The following is a 10,516-nucleotide window of genomic DNA, read 5'->3' as shown; positions in this document are numbered from 1 at the left end:
CTCAGACCCACTTGATTTCTTTTTGTGGGGACATGAAAAAAGTCTTGTGTACGAGATGTTTGTCGAGAATGAAGAGGGTCTCCTCGCAATTATTCTCGCTGTCTGCGACACTTTTCAAACGACACAGAGAGTATTCGAACGCGTACGACAGAACTTTGTGGACGATGCCATGTCTGCATTGACGCTTGGGGACACCATTTTGAACAACTGTTGTAAGGATAGCAGTTTCTGAAACTTCTGAAGGTAAGTGGGACTCATTATTATTGTAGCGTAGACTTACGATTTTCAGTCTCTCTGATATCAAGTTACGTGTGCCGTTATTAGTCCCTCAACAGGGGGAAATTATCTGAGGCTATTGGAGAGTATTCAGCGAGAATTCTTTACGTCACGTCCAGGATTCGGAAGTTCTTGGGCTCTTAGTTTGAGCGCTGCGCAAGGCTGAAGCGGAACTTGAGTGGATTTTCGGTAATACCGCTACACTCGATCGTTTCCTCACACTGATACGTTTTCTCTTTTCCCTCATCCGTGGAACTCTGTAACATCATCACGGAATCGCCCCGTTGTATGCTGTCACTATGGCTACAAAGTGGTGCCACGACGCCAATGCATTGATACTGTAGATATTCCATGTCGCTATAACACATATTGTTTCCGTGTTGTCTCCTTCCCTTCGTCCACTCGTCCATGACTATAGTCGGATCCACGAACCACGACGATTCGCGAGTATTATCGAGGCACGGACGGAGATCGTATTGTAGGCGATTCCAAGTGACAGTTGCGGTACGCGCATGAGCGTGCTTTCTGCTTGAAGAAAGATTATATCCTGCAAATTATGTCTCTCGCTTGCTTATGCAGAATTTATCACTTACACCACCATCAGCGATGACAACCCGCAACAAAAGAATAGAAATTCACTAAAGAACTCTCTACGATCGTGTTTAATACTCGCATTAGCAATAGCATTCACAGCAGTGCTCATAACACTTGCGAACGCTCATTGGCTGTCGGAAAATGCGTGACGTAAGTGGGCAGAACAAGCCTAAACTCGATCGCCATCGTTCATGACTCCAACTATAGTAGAGAGGAGTTGAACTGAAATATAAGAAATATGGAAACAAACTTTCATGTACGCTGAATTGACACGATGAATTTTACCATGATTTTACCATGGCGATGATGCTGAGCTTTTCTGTAGGCAGGGGCCGTTGCCTGTTTATTGTCTATATTTGATTCGTTCCCGGATTGTTTCGAGCAGTCCTGCTACTGATGTAATCTCTACGATACTATTACCGTTATTCTTGGTGGTTTTACAATCTCTTTAATATTGGTAGTATAAGATGTGTAACAGTCTGCTGCAAATGTGAGAAGCAACGAAACACGAGCCAAGCAGCTGAGATAAGTAAACTGCAGGTAGAAAACGAGGGATTGTAAAGTATACGGCAGCCCTGTCAGGAAGGATAAGAATCTAATCAAAGCGAGTGGCAAGAAGCTTTTGAAGGGAAGTGAAAGTAAACCATCGTTTCTGCGCTGTTGGAGGAGATAGTCAGCTAAGCTTAAGGAATGTATGGCTTGGACTGCCAACTAAGTGGGCATTCAATCGGAAAGTTCTATTCCGAGTGAATATGGTACAGCGTAAGGACTGTTGTGGTGGGGTAGATGTTATCCAGCAGTCGACAGTGGACAAAGAGAACTTTGTTAAGAACGTGATCATTAATACACAGGGTTACTATAAACGATTCATTTTTTTTTCAAAGTTCTCTACGTTCGAAAGTATTTCATGTAAAAATAATACTGATACATTAATAGAACCGTAAACTCGCCGAGTTTGCATTGTGCCCACAGCTGGCGTTAGCAGTGCAGTGCATTAAATGACAACGGAGCAAGAATAGAGATTTTGTGTATGGGAATATGCGCGATGTTTATCTGTTACAACGGCGCAGCTTGCGTTCAGAAGGAAATATGGAACAGAACCGCTACATAAACAGAGTGTTGTGCAGTGGTATCGATAAATTAGGCACACTGGTCATCTCTGTAAATAGGAAAGTACCTGTCGAACAAATGTGCCAGGTGCAACCGGGGAAATGCTGAGGAAGGTTCCGTGCGCTGTACAAAAAAATCAATGGTCCGCGTAAGCCAAGAACTCGGAATAGCGCAGCGACTGTCTGGGAAAATTTTACTATGGTGATGTCATTTCAAACCAAACCGTATGCAGCTCGTGCGACATTTAAAAGAGGAAGACTATGGTCGGCGCCTTCAATTTTGAATCACAGTGCAGGAAGTACTTGAGAATGAACATTTCGGCTCCAAACTGATATTCAGCCACGAAGCAACCTTCCACTTTTCTGGAAAGGTTAATCACCACAGTATGAGAAAAAAATTGGAAATTTGTAGTAAGGTCTTATGGGACCAAACTGCTGAGGTCATCTGTCCCTAAGCTTACGCACTACTTAATCTAACTTAAACTAACTTACGCTGCCGGCCGGTGTGGCCGAGCGGTTCTAGGCGCTACAGTCTGGAATCCTGCCTCGGGCATGGATGTGTGTGATGTCCTTAGGTTAGTTAGGTTCAAGTAGTTCTAAGTTCTAGGGGACTTATGACCACAGCAGTTGAGTCCCATAGTGCTCAGAGCCATTTGAACCATTTGAACTAACTTACGCTAAGGTCAACACACACACACACACACACACACACACACACACACACACACACACACACATGTGCAATCGCGGCTACCCGTGCGGCCAGTATGCAGTATGAGAGGTTGCGGCGCTAAGCATTCTCTGAATTTGTGGTGCTTGAACGAGATTCACCGAAGGTTGTTTTCGGTGTAGTGTCAGAGACGAAGTTGTATGGGCGGCTTTTCTTCTGTGAGAAGACGCCGGACTTTCGCGTCGCTGGATTGGGCGTCGTAGCGAAGACGATGTAGCTCTGTTCTGTTCCCTTGCCGCCCCTCCCCCCCTTCCCCCTCTCCCATGTCGTCTGACATAAAGCCTTGTAACCTTTTCCTTTGGGGGTACATTAAGGATCCTATTTAAGTAACCCCTCTGCCAAGAGCTCTGGAACAGCTCAGAGAACGCATCAATGCTGCTGCGATGATTGTTGATGGGATGTTGCTACGTAAGGTATGCACCGAACTTTACCTCTTGGACGTGTGTCATTTAAATAGAGAGGCACTCATAGAACTTCTGTAGAGTTCAAAATGCAAACTTGGTGAGTTTCCGGTTCTATTCATGCACCAGTCATGTTTGTTCGTGTAATACTTTGGAAAATATACAGTTTTAAAAACGAATTAATCATTTATAGTAGCCCTGAAACTGACGGGAGCCATCGTGTGCGATTAGAGATGCAACACTGAGGCAAGGGGGCAAGAATTAAGATTAACACTGATTTAGAAAATGCACTTCAGTTGCTAAGTTCGGCATCCTCAGAGAATGGACCGAAATATCTCTGTTGATAACTGAAATTGCAGCGCTGAAGATGGAATTTAGTTTGCTTGACTCCTAGAAGGCAGAGGCCGGTTGCATGTCAAATAAGGCGCGTTACGTGCATCTTATCTGATTATCGTACTGTAGCGGACACTGTGCTTGGACGGTTGCACCGGCTGGTCTGAAGCCGTACTATGCGATATCGCTGTGACAGTAGACATCGCTGACAAGTTGATTTTTGCGAGAAGCGTCAGACCGTTTAGAATCAACCAGAACTGGTTACATACACTACCTTACAAAAAAAGGGGAGCATTCAGATGATATAGCCGGATGACAATGTAACTTTTTACACGTATAGATCATCGTCGGGTATACAGGTTGACTTTTTTCTACCGTGTACAAACTCTAGAGACAGATCGATGAGAGGATACGGAAAAAAAGGTCTGATGAACTTATGTCCGCAAATGCATGGTGTCCATGCTAGAGACCATTTATTCAGTCATACATTGTTACAGAGACTGCGGTCTAATACGCGCTGTACCATGCAACCACAGTTACAGTATGTGCTGAAAATGGTTTCCATGTGTCTCAACGCATGCGTGTACGCTCCGTAGCATGTTCTATCTCACACTTTCACATCGGCTAGGCTGAATCCGAGCAGTGTCAAAGGCAACATGAACACGCTGCTCCAGTGTCGCCACATCTGAAATGGGCTCTGCATACACGATACTTTTGAGATGGCCACATAACCAGAAATCGCCCGGGTTGAGATCCAGTGAACGAGCAGGCCATGCTACTGGCCCCGCTCGTCCGATCCATCGAAGAGGGAAGACGCGGTTGAGATGCGTCCAGACGTTAATGGCGAAATGGGCTGTAACACCATCGTGTAGCAACCGCATAACCCTTGGAATCATCAATGGCACTTCTTCCAGAAAGGGGGACAAAGTCAACCGCAAGAAACACCGACAGTTCCAGTCTGATAGGCGACGTGGGAGGAAGACTGGTCCCAAAATACGGTCGCCAGTTATCCAGGACCGCACGTACCGGCTGCACAGACACTGATGATTCTTTTTTTTATCTTACTGGACTTAACTGCTAAGGTCATCAGTCCCTAAACTTACACACTACTTAACCTGAATTTTCCTAAGGACAAACACACACATCCATGCCCGAGGGAGGACTCGAACCTCCACCGGAACCAGCCGCACAGTCCATGACTGCAGCGCCTTAGACCGCTCGGCTAATCCCGCGCGGCTACTGATGTTTCGCTATCACCATACCATGGGGGTTCTGCCTATTATCCCACGGATAACCGTTATGTAAATTGAAGATACCACCCCGCATTAAGATGGCCTCATCTATGAATAGGATGGATGATACACATCCCGGAATCGTGATTATCTGGTGAAGAATACAGTGACAAAACTGCTCGTGATGTAGAAAAACTGTCGCTAGTAAGCCCTGCTCACGCTGTAAGTGATAAGGGTAGTAACAATTGTCGTGGAGAATGTTCCACACGATCGTCTGGCTTATCGTGGATTGGTGGGCCAACTGCCTGGTACTGACACGGCGGTCGCCTTCCACAGTGTTAACCACATTTTCCTCCAAGTCTGGTGTTCCAACATTTCGGATACGTCCTTCCTGATTTCCTGCGTCCTGAAACGACCCTGTCTCAGACAAACGGCGAAACGCTTTTGCAATCATTGAATGCTGCGGTTGTTGTCGGCAGGGTTTTGGTACAACCTTGCTGCCCGCCGCCCGTTTCCATTTGCTTTTCCATAAGTAAACAGCATGTCGGCAAGCTCTCGATTAGAATACGCAACCAGTATGTACAACGCTGTATCACATCCACTACAAGGTGATTCAGCAAGAGAAGTGAATCGGACACAACATTACCAATTACTGTGGCAGGAGAGCGCTAGGGCATGACGTATGAGGAACAGTGCCACCCTCTAGGAGGAAACCATGCATACTGTAACTGTGGCTGTATGGTACAGTGCGTATTAGACCGCAGTCTCTGTAACTAAGTATGACTGAATAAAAGGTCTATGGCATAGAAACCATACATTTTCAGACATAAGTTCATTAGACATTTTTGTTCCGCATCTTCTCATTGATCAATCCCTAGAGTTTGTACACGGTGGAAAAAATCGCTCTGTATAAATGGTTTGTTGTAATTACTTGTGACAGGTAGAGCAGCCAACAGAGTGCATTAGTGTCGATCGTGTTTGGTGTTGTTATCAGATCTGGTAGGGTATATAACGTGCGCGATCAGCATCAGATGTTGAGTGACCACTGTGAAGGAGACAAATATGACGTGCATTCGTATGAGACAGCGTTATCAGCACCTGACAGACTTTGAAAGATTATTGTAAGTTTGCAAGCGGCCGTCAAGTCGAATCGTGCTTTATCCAGACTTGTGGAGTATTCGGATGTGACGGTGACCCGATGATGGACTTCAAGGGAACGTGAGGGAATACTCGGCGTCAAAGTTCCGGTTGCGCACATATAACATTGTAACCTCTGCACGTCTGCGCCTGCTATCTGAGAACAATTAATGGACTCCTCGCAGCCTTGTGTATCATTCCGTCCAACTCGTCGGTGTCTAGCAGCAGCCGTACGAAGGAACTACCGTCCCACGCGTAGGGTGCCCGTAAAGCCACAAACGGGTGCATCTGGAATGGTGCCATGTCTGGGAAACATGAACCGCTCAAGTATGGCTTCGCATCGTCTTCAGCGATGCATCACAGTTCTGCATTGCCCCGGATGACCATGATTCACGGGTATTGCGGCGATCTAACGAGAGTTTCTACTTTTTTGAAAGGGCACAATAGTGTTACTCCTGGCGTGATTGTGTGGGTATGACTTCATGTCACGTTTGGTAGTGATTGTGGGAATTCTGACGGTGCAACTATAAATTACGAACATTGTGCGTCCCCGGGTGTTGTTACTTCACATATGAGAGTATCGTGGTGGCATTTTTCAACAGAACAATGCTCGTCTACACAGGACTTATCTCTGTGAACTGTCTACATGATGTTGAAGTACTTCCATGGCCACCAAGATCCCCAGATTTGTCCCCAATAAAACATGTGTGGCCCCAGCGCAGATGCCAACTCCTTCCCCGTGTCAATATCCAGTATATCAAGGACCAGTCACAGCAGCTGTGGGCCAGCTTTCCACAGGTGAGGATACAACGGCTTAGTGTGGACCCGTCCACATGTCGCCAAGGTTGTTTCGAGAACGCTGCAAGATTTTCGCTGGGAAGTCCTTAGTCCTTCCACATCCTTCATACAGTCCAGACCTCTCCGCATGCGATTTTTACAATTTTGGAGCCCTGAAGAAAGGCATTCGTGGGTATCGATTTGCCTCGGACGAAGAAACGCACGACTGCGCACAAACGTGTTTCCCAGGCAACCGCCAACACTTTTCCATGAAGGCACTGTCTTGCCCCACAGATAGATAAATGTATTAACATTTATTCCGATTTCTTTCGAAATAATAAACAGTTTACTTACTTTTTTCCATCGTTTTCATTAGAGTGCGCCTTATATATGGTAATATATGTTAAAAAACAGTGACTGAGCATAAATTGTCTTTCACTAGTAACTAGCTCGGATTATTTGCTGTAAAATGCATGTGCTTATGATGTCGTTCCCCTCATGTCCTATGAACCTAGTGCTAGTCAGCAACCGATTAAATGTCAGTAGAACGGTCAGGAAAACAGTACACGAAGCAATGAGTGCGAGGGGTCGAACAGGACTGATGAGTTTAAGACAATATTAAAAATACCGACAGTCATCGTTAATTTCAAGGCAAATATTTGGTAGGAGCAACATAAGCGCAAAAATTGCAGTAGGCAATTTGGTCACCCCTAATCGTACCACATAAAAATGATTATATAAATATTATTTGTTCCTAGACGGAAAACGCACTTCTGTATGTTTTTGTAAACACGCAGAATGCAATAATGTCCTATGTTACATGGCAGGAAGCAATTCTCGTTACTGTTTCGTAAAACGGTCTCCATAGCTCTTCACTAAGTTTTTTACCTGTATTTTTTTAATAGCGTGTTTGGCGTCTCACATCACTTTCTAGATGACTCAAATGGGTCTTGTCCGTGTACCTGACGCCCGACTTGTGTATAATTATGTCACCAACCTCTCCTTACTGCTGGACTCCAAAGGCGATATTATCTTTCTAGTTGTTGTACGAAAGCTGAAATACAGGCGCAAATTGTTTCCTACACAGGTCGGCTTTATGTGTGGTGGATACGCAAAGAAGCTTAGTCAGATCTGTAATAAATGACATGTTATCAGCCACCAGTATTTGATATTTTAATTCTGAACTATTACTTTTTCTTGAGTCAGAATCAGGCGCTGGTATGCACATACAGAATGGGCGAACCTGAAGTGCAGCAATGAATCTGAAATCACCCGCGTGTGACAACGCGTGTTTAGTTACAAATTTTGAATGTTACAACACAAACAGATGCAAGACAAGAATATCAGTGAAAGTTAACCGCCCAACCTCATATCCTTTATATTTAAGATGATTCCTTGTATTCAGTTCGATCTGTTATTACTCTCAATTGATGATCTGAGGACGACTTTTACGTAGTGATGATGATTAATGGGTGACCAAACACAGATACTGTTCGTAAGTAAGATTCCAAGTAAATGAAAGATGGGCGTTAATAAAGAAGAGTACGTAGTACACAGTTCGTTTCTGCCCTCTGTATTTGCATATGTTTGTCCAATCCCGTATCTAGGTATGCTACTGGGAATTTGTATCTACGAAACCTGATTTATTTCTCATAGTTCGTTGTCTGAATCTGTCAATAAAAGACACAGGTCGCATATTTATGACGAGTTGTGTAATTGCTAATGACATACTATACGATGTTCGTTTTTTACTACTATTCTAGCAAATTTAAAACGTCGTCTAGGCATTGTTTGTAGGAATACTATTCCAGTGTAGTATCGCAATAACGAAAATATTGAAGAATACTATACAGACTCTCAACTTTGATCAGCAACACTGTCGATGAGCATTGTACTATGATTTCATACGGCCATACGTATCTTAAATAATAAAGTATCGAGAAGTTTGAAGGAATATGGATATTTTTTGCGGGGAAGTTCTTGTTATGAATGCCTTCAAACATATTGAGAACTTGAAGCAGTCACATTGTGATGGGGAAAAAAGAGTTTTTTTTCCATCTGGGTTAGAAATACAAACATGGACTGTGCAATACATAAAAAGTATTGCCATGACACATTCATTGGATTCGCCAATCCACATCTAAACTAAGACCTTCCAAACTAACGGCTACATCAGGTTGCCCCAGAATTCAGTCTGTCATCAAAACTTTCATTGAAAAGAACTTCCTTATGTTTTTTAGGTATTTGTTGGGTCGTCCACTCACAACCAAACGGTCACCTACCAGTTTAACCTAGACCTGAGGTAACTTTACAGAACAGTCTGTCGCCTCAGCCTCCATTTAAAATAAATAAACAAATAAATTGTACACCATATTGCGTGACGATACTGATCAAACAAGAATGGTAGTACTGCAATCATCAATACGCCCGAGAAAACGACCCTGTGACTACACAAATGTGCAAATCGCAACGGCAAGGCAACTACAAAGTGCGGTCCGTCTAAATATAGAATGGTTCATCCTGCTTGCAACAATACATCGGTCTGCGCAACGAAATTCGCTGTCGTGAAGCCATCTCTTTTGTCGCCCCGCTCTGCCACGTATGCAGTCAGTGAAGACTTTTCACGGATTCTCTTCACAACACGAAGACATCTAGCCGAGAATGGCAAAGTAGACAATAGGAGTGGACCGTTCTGTTCCGTTCGTTCATTGACTCGAGCATAGTCGAGTGACTGACCTTCTAGAGTAGACTCGCTTCGACGCGACGGCCAGACGCGCGCGCCGCGCTGCGGCTGGCTAGCGAGTCTCTCAGGCCTTTCCCCGAATCCGCGACACGTAAGCAGGCTCAGTGAGTCCGTGTGCTTCGTGGCGTGTGGACGTGTGCCGTTGTGCAGCGTGTATTATCTCAAAACCTTGTAGCGCAAGGCCCCTGTTTGCCCCGCCGAGTGCAAGTTTCTGTTTACCGCACGCGTGGACGCCAGTGCTGTGACAGATAGCGTGCGTTAAGCTGCGTGTGTGCCGTGCTACCGGTGCAGCCTACTTCAAACGTCAAGTAAGTACTTCACAGTGCAGTCGGAGAATCCACAGATGTAGAAATTCAAGTACAAAAATTCTGCTGTACGTAAGAAGTGCGTTTTTAGTAGGTCAGTGATGGTTTTGTCAGTTTTAAGAAGGTGTAAGCAAAAATCAGAAAGCAAGTGTGTTCAGTGTCACAGATAAAATAGGAATTACGTACTTTGGATAAAAGTGTAACGTTGTTATGAGCAGCATCGCAGGTGTGGTGCAGTGTATTTTTGTTACTGTAATGACTTGTTGATTTTAAGTTGTATGTGTTATGTAATGCAATGTGGCCGCCAACCACAGCAGGAGCATTTCCCCCCGTCCCATGTAGCGAGCCAGGCACCGTTATGCGACACGACCTCGATATCTCCCGTCCGGCGGCGGCCAGCGGATGTTGTAGCCGGGTCTGTCGCGGCGCACGTTGCCGAGAACGTCAGGGCGGCTGCAACCCCGCCACGCCCAGGAAGGCTCCCGCCCGCCTCAAGGCTGCCGCAGCCATGCCACGCAACAATAACACTTTGCCATGTGCGGGCAACATGTTTGCGATCGGAGCCGGGCTGCCCTGGCACGCTTGTTTGCGCGTGGGAGTGAGTCTCTTTGCAAATGTCATGTCCCTCTCACGCCGACTGCCCGTCCGCTGTGCTGTGCGTGACGCCTACGCTTCTCACGCGTGCGGAGCACGTGTCGACGGCGCGTCGCCGCGTGTCAAACTTCCTAGGCCTGGGCAGTGCCGTTCGTAAACGTTTTTTATCAATTTTGACAGACCAAGATGGATGCGTGTGATTGCTACCTTCATTACCTCTAAGGGTGATTGAGGTCTTGTTCTTGTTTTTGTAGCAATTGCGTAGTAAAACCCCGTTTCAGTTCG

At 45.3% G+C, this 10,516-nt stretch overlaps 1 protein-coding gene across 1 annotated transcript in view; it reads left to right on the top strand.

The window, feature by feature from the left end:
• Nucleotides 1-9,450: 9,450 nt before the first annotated feature.
• The window catches only part of LOC124596396 (fibronectin type-III domain-containing protein 3A), a 325,095-nt gene continuing 324,029 nt past the window's right edge, over nt 9,451-10,516 (top strand). Inside the window, exon 1 of the mRNA XM_047135521.1 lies at nt 9,451-9,640. The gene's annotated coding sequence lies outside the window, so the exon portion shown is untranslated. The remainder of the gene's footprint in view (nt 9,641-10,516) is intronic.

Source organism: Schistocerca americana, chromosome 2, assembly GCF_021461395.2.
Source record: "Schistocerca americana isolate TAMUIC-IGC-003095 chromosome 2, iqSchAmer2.1, whole genome shotgun sequence".
Classification (NCBI taxonomy): Eukaryota; Metazoa; Arthropoda; class Insecta; order Orthoptera; family Acrididae; genus Schistocerca; species Schistocerca americana.
The sequence above is the reverse complement of the archived record's forward strand: the minus strand, read 5'-3'. Positions and strand labels throughout refer to the sequence as shown.